Source organism: Musca domestica, unplaced genomic scaffold (assembly GCF_030504385.1).
Source record: "Musca domestica strain aabys unplaced genomic scaffold, Musca_domestica.polishedcontigs.V.1.1 37, whole genome shotgun sequence".
NCBI classification, from domain to species: domain Eukaryota; kingdom Metazoa; phylum Arthropoda; class Insecta; order Diptera; family Muscidae; genus Musca; species Musca domestica.
Genome location: NW_026712321.1, coordinates 46,332 through 61,247, shown reverse-complemented (window position 1 = coordinate 61,247; position 14,916 = coordinate 46,332). Strand labels below are relative to the sequence as shown.

The 14,916-nt window shown below is 33.1% G+C and overlaps 1 protein-coding gene across 3 annotated transcripts in view; it reads right to left on the bottom strand.

Annotated features, from left to right (window-relative positions):
* Positions 1-13,584, bottom strand: part of LOC101888571 (uncharacterized) — a 54,133-nt gene extending 40,549 nt beyond the window's left edge. For 2 of the 3 annotated variants that reach the window (XM_059126164.1, XM_059126165.1), the window contains exon 1: positions 13,047-13,583. The gene's annotated coding sequence lies outside the window, so the exon portion shown is untranslated. Of the gene's footprint in view, positions 1-13,046 lie in introns of all 3 variants that reach the window. The other variant, XM_059126166.1, reaches the window with a different exon arrangement.
* Between the last annotated feature and the right edge of the window lie 1,332 nt (positions 13,585-14,916).

Sequence of the window (14,916 nt, the reverse complement as noted above, 5' to 3'; positions counted from 1 at the left end):
ACTTTTTACTCTCCTCAACCATCCCCCTCTTTAACTTTTTACCCGAAATCCATGCCAAAAAAAGTTTTTGGCCAACACTTTTTTCCATTGACACAACTTGCAGCCGCTTGAGAAAAAAAGAGAGGAAACCAGTTTTTTTTTCGTCTGATAAATGAATATCATTTATGGCCACAGTAACCGCCAGTACTTGACACCCAAGCGGATGTCAGTCGTCTGTACAGGCAAGTCAATACTTTTATTTCTCCCGGCATTTTGTTGTTGTTTTTTTTTTACTTTTTTTTGCTTTCATTATTAAATATCCTAACTTTTTGTTGTGGCCTGAACTGTCCCTGGAGTAATCAATGAAGTAATGTGTTTTTGTGTTACGAATTAATAAATGTGACTAGATTGGGCAGAGAGGGAGAGGTGGTCTAATATAGGGATAGAGAGAGAAAGAGAGAGAGGGGCATACTTATGAAAATGTTTGAGCTCATCAAATGAGGTTACATTTAATTGAATTAATAAACCTTTTTTGTTTTGTTTTAGCAAAGAACTTAGTTTTAGTTTTTCGTTTTATTGTCCAAGGAAAACAGGAGAGTATGGAGAGAGAGAGAGAGAGACTGTGTGTGAGTAATATGATTTGACAGAGAGAGAGAGAGAGAGATGTAAGATTGGTTGTTAAATTAATCAATATCTGCAGAATGAATTTAGAAGGAATAATGTTAGACTTCAGAAATTTGGCATAAGGATGACATATGTTGAGAAAAGGTCAGATACCTTAGAGGGTACGGAAAAGTGTACCAGAAGGGGACATTAAAAGCACTAAGCATTTAAAATTGTGATGTTGGAGCAAAGATTCCGTATCCTTAGAGCTAGATTATGGAGACGGCATATGTACGTCACCAGTATTGGAGTGAGACATAAGAAAATGTGACGAGGGCTGCCGTGATGATATACTCCCCCCCAACCTCGAAATAGCTTAAAGCTGGAGATCATTATTAAATCGACGATATGTCAATATTCAATAGGCAATGCTGAATATGTTGTCAGATATGTTTTTTGTTGCCGATTACGAACCCAAATTATTAAAATTTTAAGAAATTAATTTGAAAAAATATCATTCCAACACCAAGATCAATTTTGTAGAATTTTTCCTAGAACGTCTTCCACTCTACCTAATAAAATTTCAAAATATCAAATTACTGTTACATCGACTGGAAATGTGGCCAGGATCACTAAGAACCTTTAATTAGCAAGGCGCATTTGTTAAACTCCAAAGTTCCAGATTATAGCCAATTATAAAATTATGTCGGAGTGCTTAAAAATTTCGAAAATCAAGAAGTACCGCTATATGAGGGCTATACCAAAAAGTGGATCTATACTAAAATTTTGATTTACAAGTAGAGATTGTTTCTTCTGAGAACCATAAAATGAAGCTGCAGCTAGTTCTGCTGGTTGGTTATTGTATGGCCTTAAACATGATTTCTCGTTGGTTTATGGAGCTCCTTAAACTATGCTATAGAAATCCAAAAGATAAATGTGTAAAAAATCACAGCGCCGCAGAGAGGGGCGAACATTTTTTGTTCTCCCAATTTTATTATCATCTGGCATTTCGTTGTTTTTCAAATGTTCAGATGGTATGTGGGGAGAAAAATACTTCCGCTGAGAGCAAGAATTTTTAAGAGATTTTTCAAGGATTTTTAAAAGTTTTTTTTTTAAGGTTTAATAGACCTCCGTGTATTGATTTTGAAAAGGATTTCTTAGAGATTTTTTTCTAGTATATTAAGGCAGAAGATTTTAAAGAGATCTTTTTTCAAAGACCAATAGCTTTCCAAACGTTGATTTTTAGGCTTTTTTCAATGGCCATCTGACAAAGAATTCGATTTTTTTCCATAACTATAAGGCAACTAAATGCGGATTTCTTTTCAAACGACCTCAAGGCCAAAAAACATTAATTTTTTTAGGAATTTTTTATGGATTTTTATGTTGCTAATTCAGGTTTATAGAAAATGTTTTCAATGACCTTCGGGCAAAAAATACCTGGACTGTTAAAAAAGAAATTATGGACCATCAGATCACCAAATGTGGATGTTTTAAGAAAATTGTTTAAGGGACTGGAAGAGCAACAAACAAACCTTTGGACAACCAATCGTGAATTTAAAAGAAAAACATTAAAATTTTTCAAAGGACCTTTGGCCTCATAGGTTTTTTAAAGATTATTTTTTGCCAAAGACTTTAGGTCATCAAACGCGTATTGATTTTTGACCAGCAGAACACTAAAATTAAATTTTTATTGAATTTTTCAATGGTTTCTTTCAAACTAGCTTTTCAAGGAAATGTGGGTTTGTTTTAAAAAATTACGTTTTTTAAAACAACAAAATGAAGAAAAAATTACAAAATCCTCGTTTATGGGTCTGTGGCCCTTAAAAAATGCCAAACTTAATTGTGATTGAAAAATTGATTTTTTTTAAAAGATCTGCTAAATTTTTGATTTTTTTTCTAAAACGCATTTAGGGGTCTCTTGGTCCCAGAAAAATTCTTTTGAATAAAACTCTTTGTCCTTGGATAATATTCTCTAGAAAATCCAAGTGCTTAAGTATCTGAGTTTTTTTTTTTTGAAAAAAAAAAAAATATTTATTTTAATGAAATCCACGTGTTTAGGTCTATGAAAAAATCAGCGTTTATTGATCCCTGGATCCTTGAAAAGAATTCATTAAAAAAATCTTCTTCAAAAAATCCATGTTTATGAGTATCTGAGTCCCTGACCCAAATTTTAAAAAAATCCACGTCTCTAATTTTGTAAAAAAAAATCTTTAAAAATCCACGTTTATGGGAATCTGGTTCTTTCTTTTAAAAATCTTGATTTTAGAGGTACTAAAAAATATAAAAAATATATCCGTTTATTGGTCTCTGGGTCCTTAAAAAATTCTCTAAAAACTCAAGTTTATGGGAGTCTGAGCACTCGAAGAAAAATTCTTTTAAATCCCACGTTTATAGGTCACTGCATCCTTGAAATAAAATCTAAAAAAATCCAAGTCTATGGTTCTCTAGGTTTTTGGAAAAAATTCTTTCATAAAATCCTAGTTTATGGCTCTCAGAGTCCTTAAGGTGCTCTTAGAAATCCTTACATCAGAAATTGTCCTATTTCTTGCAATGGTGGAGGTCATATTGATGTTTGCTTCTTTTTCTTGTGTTGGGTTTATGATGAAGCCTAGACCTGCTTTTATAGTGTAGAATCAAAAGGTTGTGCAGGCATATAGCGTACACTGTGGCGTATATTTATGTAATTTCTAAAAATAATCAATATTCATACGCCCCATAGTACCTTAGTTTTAAATGGATTTTTTTGTTTAAGAGATCATAAAAAATGCCACTGACAGAAAGTTATTTTTGAATAATTTATTTAAAAATCGATTTTTTACGACATTTGTAATTTTAAAAAGTTAACTTTTTCAAGTCTCCGAAGAATTTAATTTTTTTTGAGAGTTCTTATATTTTCAAAAAAACGTGGATTTTTTCAAAGAATTTTTGTAGGTTACTTAAGGTCCTGCAACGTGTTTTTAAGAATTATAGGGGTTCCTTTAAGATTCTTCTGCTTTTTTTTTTTTTTTTTTGAGAGTAGATGTGGGTTCCTTTAGGTTCCGAAAACGTGAATATATTGTGATTTTTTAAAATAATAATTATTAGGAGGCTACTTGAATGTCCAACAAAGAGGATTTTTAACGAATCTTCAGGGAGTATTTTAATGTTTAATAACGTGGCTTCCTTAAAGAACTTTTGAAAGTTCCTTCGAGGTTCTACAATTTTTTTTTCAATATTTTTTTTTGTTAAAACAGAGGTTCTTTATAGGTCATTTTTTATAGAATTTGTGAGGATATATTTGAGGATAAATTTTAAAAGACAGGCTAGGCTAAGTTAAAGGATGTTATGTTGCATTGTGACAACCATTCCATTCGGAGACCTGCTGATCCATTGTATTCATCCTAAAGTTTAGGAAAAAAATGATGCGCTATCCACGAAGAGATTAACGTATCGTCTTTAGCCTCTTCAGTCTTCTGGCTAACTGAAGAATGACTGTTTGCTCAGTTTCGGAGAATGAAAACAAATCGTGTAGATTTTACTTCACCATAAGCCTATATCTAACACCGAAAGGTGTTGGACAGTGGCAAAGAAAATACTCTACCATTTCAGTGTCCACATCATCCGGACAGATCCTGCAGTAATCGGTGTTGTTCCCACCCTACCTAGAAGTCATGGCTTTTATGTTACAGTGCCCAGTGATTAATCCTGTACAAGTTTTATGTCTGATTCCGCCATGGATATGTACGACCTTCTCAAGGAGCACCAGTCAACTTGCCTCACAGACATTGCATCCCCTTCAATTTAGAGAGACTTTTTGAAAACTACCAGAGCAATGTTTAGGTATCATTCGGATGAAGTGGTTTTGCCGACTTCTTGATGTCCAATTTGATTGACTCCACGCATCTACTTATTGCCAATTCATTGTCAGATATGTTGCAATGGCTTGGAACCCAACAAAGCTTAATGGACGACTTTACTTTTTCCAGAGCATTCCTATACTTCACTCCGTTTGTTTCTGTTTGCCTGCAGGTCGAATGCTTTTTTGATAGCAAATTTTTTTTGCCTAGAACACGCTGCAGTTGTTGTTAAGTTTGAAGGAGTTTCTGATATTCAGACCCCACCCGTTCCACTCTCTATCTTTGAACCATCGGTGTAGATGGCTATGCCATTGAAAGGAGGGCTGTTCCGGGTCCAAATGTCCCTGTCAGGTATATAGTTGTCTAGTAATTTAATGATGAAGCTTTGACCCCACCTCCTATGTTCTCCACATGTCTTAAAATAACAGAATAGTCAAAGGTCTGACTGCATCATTAATAAAGTTCTCTCTCTTTCTTGATGGAATATTTAAAATTATTTGAAGGCAGCGTGAAGTATATTAATAATTTTTGGAGTCTCTCTCAGGCCGTATTGTATGGCTGTTTATACCCTACACCACAAGGTGGTCAGGGTATTATGTATTTGTGCATTTGTTTGTAACATGGAGAAGAAAGCGAGATAGACCCATAGATACTTTTGAGGATCTCCATAGAATCACTTTATGAGTTAATTTATGCAAGTCAGTCCGCCCGTCCGTCCAGGTCGCCCGTCCGTGCAGGCCGCATTTATTATCCGATTAAGATGAAATTTTCCAAACAACATTTGTTTGGCCCAAGGACGAACCCTATTGAAATTGGAGATAATCGGTAAAAATTTAGATATAGCTCCCATATATATCTTCGTCCGATTTGCTTTTTATTATGCACCAAACGTGTAATATCAGCCCGAATAGAATGAAATTTTGCACATACAACCAATTTAGGCCTGAAAATAAGTATGCCAAATTTGATCGAAATCGGTTCAGATATAGCTATAGCTCCCACATATATTGTTCATCCGATTTGTTATTTTTGTCCTCCGCAGCCGTAATATGCTCTCAACAATAACAACAATATTTGGGGAAATATATCAAATACAGCTTAGAAATACATTTGCTAAATTTTATCGAAATCGGTTCAGATTTGGATATGGCTTCCACATATAACTTCGTCCGATTTAGCTTATATTGTGCACCAAACGTCTAAAATTTGCCCAAATTGGATGAAATTTGGCACTTACGACCGAATTGAGTCTAGAAGCTAGTATGCCAAATCTGGTGAAGATCGGTTCAGATATAGCTATAGCTCCCATATATACTGTTCATCCGATTTGTCATATTTGTTACTCACAGCCGTAATATGCACTCCGTAACAACGATATTCAGGGAAATATATCAAATACAGCTCAGAAATATATTTGGCAAATTTTATGGAGATCGGTTCCGATTTGGATATATAGCTCCCACATATATCTTTATCCGATTTCAAATTATTATTTTATTATGCGGAAATCTACTAAATTAGCAAAGTGGTGTAGGGTATAATAAAGTCGGCCCCGCCCGGTTTCTTCTTATTTTTTTTTTCAAATCTGCCAGGTTATGTTTTCAATATGACAAGAAAATCTTTTTTCCAAGGACGTCTTTTTAAAATTATTTAACTTCGCCTTTGGGGACTTCCACTTGAAATGATGACAATTTCATTAAAAAAACTTTAAATTGATATTGAAATTTTCTCAATTTCATTTCCGCCATCTAATAATAAAACTTCCTGTAATAATCAATTCCCCTTTTACCCGTATTCCCCCTTCTTCACACACAGCAGCATTAAATGCCTTCACTCTGTTAACAATTTTCTCTTTTCGCACACACACACTCTCTCTCTGACACACACAGACAATCAAAATGAGTTTAATTGAAATTGCTTTTCTATTTAAGTAATTAAAGATTTCGTTCTGGTACATATAACCTGGTCACAATTATAGGAACAACAATAACAACGTTGGAGTGGTGGCTAGGAATCTACACCCACCCACCCATTCATCTGTGCTAATATGACACTGGAGCAAAAAGGTGGTGGTAATCAGAAATGACAAGACCTTAGCAGCTGGATGAGAGCAAAAAAATTTACCCCTTAGGGTTGGTGGAACGAAGAAAAAAAAAAACGAAATACCGAAACACACAGCTAAAACAAAGCCAGGCCATGATGTTGGTGCTAAAATTTGCAAAATATGGCCTTACTTTCCACACAACAACAACAATAAGAACAGCTTGGAAAACTGCCTAGCTGATTGTCATTCATGTATGAAATTGTCTCATTTAGTCTGTGTGGCAAAGCAGAAAGCAGCTCATCATCATTTCAAATTTATGGTTTCGGAGGTAGTTTGTTTTTTGGTAACTATGTGGGTGTGTGAGTGTGGGAGAGAGAGGTAGTGCTGCTGCGGTGTGTGTGAGTAGTTTTCTTAAAGGTTTTTGGGCTTTAATATGACCCCAAGAAGTTAATTTATTTCAGAAGAAAATGGCTGAGAATTCCATTTCGAAAATTTGCTATCTGATTTCGTAATTCAATTCTTTGGTTTATTTTTTATTGGGTCTGGGATTGTTTTTTTTTTTTTGTTTTCAACATTTCCATCAAACAGATGATAGTCCTCATTTCCATGTCAAAGAAGGGAATGGATGCCTTTTTTATTGTTTCAATTTTCGTTTTTTTTTTCGTTATCTGTCGGCAAGAAAAATATTCTATCACTCACTTACACACATTTCCTTTTCCAAAATACAGACTCTTTTAACAGGGATGGGAAACCCAGAGGTCTTTAAATAAACTTCTACTTTTTCAAACAATTTTTGGAGACGTTTTAAAGGAACTACAAACTAGATTTTTTAAAGAATTTTTGGAGACAATTTAAAGTGGATTTTTAAAAGATTTTTGGAGACTATTTATAGGCTCTTCAAAGTGGGGTTTTTAAAGTAATTTTGGAGACTACTCAGAAATATTGTGGATTTTTTAAAAGAATTTTTGGAGACTATCTAAAGGTTTTACAACGTGGATTTTTTAAATAATTTTGGAGATACTCTAAAGGCCTTTAAACTTGGATTTTTTAAATAATTTTTGAAGGCCTTACAACGTGGATTTTTTTTAAATAATTATTGGAGACTATTTAAAGACATCAAAAAGGGGATTTTTTAAATAATTTTTGGAGACTATTCAGAGACTTTAAAACGTGGATTTTTTCAAGAATTTTTGAAGAATATTTAAAGGTTTTACTACGTGGATTTTTAAGAGTTTTTTTTTGATGACTATTTAAAGGTCTTACAAAGTTGATTTTTTAAGAATTTTGGAGACTATTCAGATACTTCAAAACGTGGATTAGTTTTGGAGACTATTTAAAGGCCTTACAAAGTGGATTTTTTTAAGAATTTTGGAGACAATTTAGAGACTCTAAAACGTGGATTTTATGAAGAATTTTCGGAAGCTATTTAGAGACTCTAAAACTTGAACTTTCAAATAATTTTTGGAGACTGTTTAGAAATTTTAAAACGCCGAATTTTGTAGATATTCTAAAACGCGAATTTTTACAAAAAATTTTGGAGACTTTTTAATTGCCTGACAACGTGCAATTTTTAAAGAATGTTTAGAGATTTTTTAAAGCCCTTACAATTTTTTAAAGAATTTGTGGAGACTTTAAAACGTGGATTTTTTAAAGAATTTGTGAATACTATAAATCGTGAACTTTTAAAGAGTTTTTGGAGACTTCTTAAAGGCCTTCTAACGTGGATTTTTTAAAGCATTTATGGAGATTTTTTGAAGAATTTTTGGAGGCTCTTTAAAGGCCTTCAACGTAGGCCTACAACGAAGAATTTTTGGAGACTCTTTACAAGCCATCTAACATAGATTTTTTAAAGAATTTTTGGAGACTTATTTATTTATTTATTGAGACTGAATTCATTTCATTAACGTGTATTTTTTTAAAGAATTTATGGAGATTTTTTGAAGGATTTTTTAAAGAACTTTAGGAGGTTCCTTATGAGACTATGGAAAAGCCTTACAACGTGGAATTTTTAAAGAATTTTTGGAGACTATTTAAAGACGTAAATTTTTCAAAGAATTTTTGGAGACTATTTAAAGACCTAATTTTTTCAAAGAATTTTTGGAGACTATTTAAAGTCAATATAACGTGGATTTTTTAAAAGAATTTTTGGAGACTATTTGAAGATTACAAAACGTGGATTTTTTAAAGAATTTTTGGAGACTATATAAAAGCCTTACAACGTGGATTTTTTTAAAGAATTTTTGGAGACTATTTAAAGATTACAAAACTTGGATTTTTTAAAGAATTTTTGGAGACTATTTAAAGAACCTACAACATGGATTTTTTAAAGAATTTTTGGAGACTATTTGAAGTCCTTACAACATGGATTTTTTAAAGAATTTTTGGAGACTATTTAAAGTCCTTCAAACGTGGATTTTTTAAAGAATTTTTGGAGACTATTGAAAGTACTTCAAACGTGGATTTTTTAAAGAATTTTTGGGACTATTGAAAGTCCTTCAAACGTGGATTTTTTAAAGAATTTTTGGAGACTATTTAAAGTCCTTCAAACGTAGATTTTTTAAAGAATTTTTGGAGACTATTTAAAGTCAATACAACGTGGATTTTTTAAAGAATTTTTGGAGACTATTTAAAGTCAATACAACGTGGATTTTTTAAAGAATTTTTGGAGACTATTTAAAGTCAATACAACGTGGATTTTTTAAAGAATTTTTGGAGACTATTTAAAGTCAATACAACGTGGATTTTTTAAAGAATTTTTGGAGACTATTTAAAGTCAATACAACGTGGATTTTTTAAAGAATTTTTGGAGACTATTTAAAGTCAATACAACGTGGATTTTTTAAAGAATTTTTGGAGACTATTTAAAGTCAATACAACGTGGATTTTTTAAAGAATTTTTGGAGACTATTTAAAGTCAATACAACGTGGATTTTTTAAGGAATTTTTGGAGACTATTTAAAGTCAATACAACGTGGATTTTTTAAAGAATTTTTGGAGACTATTTAAAGTCAATACAACGTGGATTTTTTAAAGAATTTTTGGAGACTATTTAAAGTCAATACAACGTGGATTTTTTAAAGAATTTTTGGAGACTATTTAAAGTCAATACAACGTGGATTTTTTAAAGAATTTTTGGAGACTATTTAAAGTCAATACAACGTGGATTTTTTAAAGAATTTTTGGAGACTATTTAAAGTCAATACAACGTGGATTTTTTAAAGAATTTTTGGAGACTATTTAAAGTCAATACAACGTGGATTTTTTAAAGAATTTTTGGAGACTATTTAAAGTCAATACAACGTGGATTTTTTAAAGAATTTTTGGAGACTATTTAAAGTCAATACAACGTGGATTTTTTAAAGAATTTTTGGAGACTATTTAAAGTCAATACAACGTGGATTTTTTAAAGAATTTTTGGAGACTATTTAAAGTCAATACAACGTGGATTTTTTAAAGAATTTTTGGAGACTATTTAAAGTCAATACAACGTGGATTTTTTAAAGAATTTTTGGAGACTATTTAAAGTCAATACAACGTGGATTTTTTAAAGAATTTTTGGAGACTATTTAAAGTCAATACAACGTGGATTTTTTAAAGAATTTTTGGAGGCTATTTAAAGTCAATACAACGTGGATTTTTTAAAGAATTTTTGGAGACTATTTAAAGTCAATACAACGTGGATTTTTTAAGAATTTTTGGAGACTATTTAAAGGCCTTACAACGTGGATTTTTTAAAGAATTTCTGGAGGTATCCTAAAGACCTTAAAACGTGGATTTTTTAAAGAATTTCTGGAGGTATCCTAAAGACCTTAAAACGTGGATTTTTAAAGAATTTTTGGAGGTATCCTAAAGACCTTAAAACGTGGATTTTTAAAGAATTTTTGGAGGTATCCTAAAGACCTTAAAACGTGGATTTTTAAAGAATTTTTGGAGGTATCCTAAAGACCTTAAAACGTGGATTTTTAAAGAATTTTTGGAGGTATCCTAAAGACCTTAAAACGTGGATTTTTAAAGAATTTTTGGAGGTATCCTAAAGACCTTAAAACGTGGATTTTTAAAGAATTTTTGGAGGTATCCTAAAGACCTTAAAACGTGGATTTTTAAAGAATTTTTGGAGGTATCCTAAAGACCTTAAAACGTGGATTTTTAAGAATTTTTGGAGGTATCCTAAAGACCTTAAACGTGGATTTTTAAAGAATTTTTGGAGGTATCCTAAAGACCTTAAAACGTGGATTTTTAAAGAATTTTTGGAGGTATCCTAAAGACCTTAAAACGTGGATTTTTAAAGAATTTTTGGAGGTATCCTAAAGACCTTAAAACGTGGATTTGTAAAGAATTTTTGGAGGTATCCTAAAGACCTTAAAACGTTTTCTAAACAAGTTTAGATATCATTGAAGGTCTTACAACGTGGAGGTTTTAATGAATTTTGGATATCATTGACAGCCTTACAACGTGTTTATACCCTACAACACTATGTGTTGGGGGTATTATAAGTTTGATTGGGCCAAAAATTATGTAACACCACAAAATATTGATTTCCCACATAGGAAAGTATATATGGATCATCCTAGCTCGCCGAGCTGAGTCGATCTAGCTATGTATGTCCGTCCGTCCGTCCGTCCGTCTGTCCGTCTGTCCATGTTAATTTGTAATCACTCTACAGGTCGCAATTATGGCCCGATCTTCACGAAATTTGGAATGGAGGTCGGGGTCGGGCCAGAATAGAACCCTATTCCTTTTTGAGATGATCGCCAAATGTTTAGGGGTTGAAATGGACCAAATACTGAAAAAATGTCGGATTTTGCAGTAGCTATACATGTCGCAATTATAGACCAATCGACGCGGAATTTCGCATGTAGCTAGAGTTTAGGACGGGGAAGAAGCCTACCAATTTAGGTGGTCATCGGATAATATTTAGCGGGTAAAATAGACCATATCTTTTGTGTTGAAAAAATTAAAATTTTTCATTAAACCGTGAATATTTTAAATCCCGGCGAAATCACAAAGCCATCACAAGGTTACTTCTGATCTTTACATTGATGTTAACATCCAACAAATCGGATATATAGCAAAATATGTGCGATATATATGTATATCAAAGAAGATATGCTTGAAAGATCTCTTTTATGTCGAGAACGGCTGGACTGATTTCGACAGTTCTCATTAATTCAGAATGGCCTCTTGGCAGGAAAGAAAAAACGTCTAAAAAATCGCATAAAAATATCTCTCTAAAGATGAAAATATTGATTTTGTAAAATTTTCTCATATTTTTTCAATTTTGTTACATTTTTGGCATATTTTCATTTTGAATTAAACATTTGGTAATATTTCTACAGCTAACAAAACTAAGTAGTTAGGATATCAGGATATCATATACAGATCGCATTTATGGCCCGATCCTTACGAAATTTTGCATGAGGATGAGGGTCAGAATAAAAGCCTATTGTTTTTGGAGATGATCGCCATATATTTAGGGGTTGAAATGGACCAAAAAATTGCAAAATTGTCGGCAGGTCGTAATTATCGCCCGATCCTCACGCACATTTGAAAGCCAAGAAGTTTCGGATGGCCATCCAAAAATATTCAATGTGTGAAATAGTTTGCCAACTTTTGTAGACAAAATACGAAAATGTCCATTACAGTGACTTTTTGGAGAATTCACAAATACTTCCTGTACGCACTTCCGACTATTTCGTTAACGCTGATTTCGTTGAAGAATATAGTCAAATGTCTGCATCTCATATAGATGCGTTTCAGTCAAAAACCAATAATAAATGTTAATCTTTTGCCACTTCTAAGAAATTATAGGTCTTTGGGAAATATTGGTTCCAGATCTAGGAAGACCATTTAAGTGCAACATCTACCAATAAATTGGAAATAAGCAAACTAGTTTAAGTTGCTATTATTCGAAAATTAGAGAACGAAACCTGATGGTTTTTTTTATAATTTGTCACAATATCTTGTGGAATTCTTTCGAGTATCTCGCCTATATTAACTGTATCGTTTATTATAGTGTTGTAGGGTATTCAACGGTCGGCGCCGCTCGACTGTAGCCTTTGCTTACTTGTTTTTAAATAATTTTTCTAGGAACCTCAAAGGTATTTAAACATGGATTTTCTAAAGAATGTTTTTTGCATTCATTTATTTGATTCTCCATCCCTGACTCCAACTCACATTCACAGACATTTGCTCACCTCTTCATAGAGCCATTAGACAATTCTAGACAAACTTTGTTTTCCTTTTTTTGTTGTGTTGTCAATGAGACGCACTGGGTATTCTCTTGGTATTCCCAAAAGTATGCTTTGGTTTTTTTGTGTTTCAAATGATTTCCAAAGTAAAAAAGAAATGTTTTTTTCTTTTCAAACACAAACACTCACCCCAACAGCCACCCACCCACAGAACAACAACAATACCAAACAATCGGTGAAGAGTATTAATAAAAAACAGCAGCAGCAGTAACAACAACAACAATGGTCTTGTTAGACTTAACTTGTCTAGGAATCTCAGACTCACGCCGAAGACACACCGACCGACCTATGTCACACACACTTATATCGATATACAATTCCACAACATTTGCTTACTTCTTTTATTTTAGTAATGGTAGTAGTTGTTGTTGCTGTTGTCGTTATTTACTTTGTTGCTATTCTCGTGTAAATTTTACAACAATTTTGACATTCTATTACTGGGTTTTACTCCCACACTACACGGCATTCGTCACTGTCGTTGTGTTGGTACATAAAATGTTATCCTTTCATTCTATCGTGTGATTTACTTTTTTTTTGTAACGGTTGCCGTTGTTTGTTTTGTGTTTTCCATCACTTGCTTCGCTTTGGAATTACTTTTTCAACAACAGCTTCTTCTTCATCACTAGCCTGGCTTGAGATGAGAACCAGGTATATTTCACATTAGCAAAGTAATAAAAAACAACTACAACAACACACACATATTTTTCTAGCAAAGGAATGCACGGCACAGCTCTTACACACACTCGCACGCACGCAGATAGATAGCGCAGTATATCACTCAGAGTGTATTTCTAGTTAGAATTTCCCGTTAAACGTTACTGGTCGCAAAATACCGCCACATGTTGACACGCTTAAAAGTCGAGAGCAACTGAATTGTTTGGGATGTAGCAAACAAGTATTTATATCGCAGAGATGTGTGATAGGATTCGAGGAGATGATGACGGCGAGAGACTATGAGAGAGAAAGAAATAGTGGGAGAGAGAGAAATTATGTGAGCAGGACCATATTTGAGCTCAGAGCCACAAGTTGTTTTGGGGGGAGAGGTAAACTGAAAACGTTAAAAACTATTTTATCCGCCAAAATGGATAATTTTATCCACCAATGTGCGTAATTTTATCTACTAATGTGGATAATTTTATCCACCAATGAGGATAATTTTATCCACAGCTGTGGATAATTTTATCCACCAATGCGGATAATTTTATCCACCAATGTGGATAATTTTATCCACCAATGAGCATAATTATATCCACCAATGTGGATAATTGTATTCACCAACGTGGATAATTTTATCCACCAAAGTGGATAATTTTATCCACAAATGTGAATAATTTTATCCACAAATGTGGATAATTTTATCCACCACTGTGGATAATTTTATCCACCACTGTGGATAATTTTATCCACCACTGTGGATAATTTTATCCACCACTGTGGATAATTTTATCCACCAATGTGGATAATTTTATCCGCCACTGTGTATAATATTATCCACCAATGTGGATAATTTTATCCACCAATGTGGATAATTTTATCCACCAATGCGGATAATTTTATCCACCGCTGTGGATAATTTTATCCACCAATGTGGATAATTTTATCCACCAATCTGGAAAATTTTATCCACCAAGGTGGATAATTTTATCCACCAATGTGGATAATTTTATCCAACAATGTGGATAATTTTATCCACCACTGTGAATAGTTTTATCCAACAGTGTGGATAATTTTATCCACCAAAATGGATAATTTTATCCGCCAACGTGGATAATTTTATCCACCAATGTGGATAATTTTATCCACCAACGTGGATAATTTTATCCACCAATGTGGACAATTCTATCCACCAACGTGGATATTTTATCCACCAATGTGGATAATTTTATCCATCACTGTGGATAATTTTATCCCCCACTGTGGATAAATTTATCCGCCAATATGGATGATTTTAAATAACTGTGGATAATTTTATCCACCACTGTGGATAATTTTATCCACCACTGTGAATAATTTTATCCACCTATGTGGATTATTTTATCCACCACCGTGGATAATTTTATCCACCAGCGTGGATAATTTTATCCACCAGCGTGGATAATTTTATCCACCACCGTGAATAATTTTATCCACCCACGTGGATAATTTTATCCATTTTTTTAGCCACCATCCTGGATAATTGTATCCGCCAACGTGGATAATTTTATCC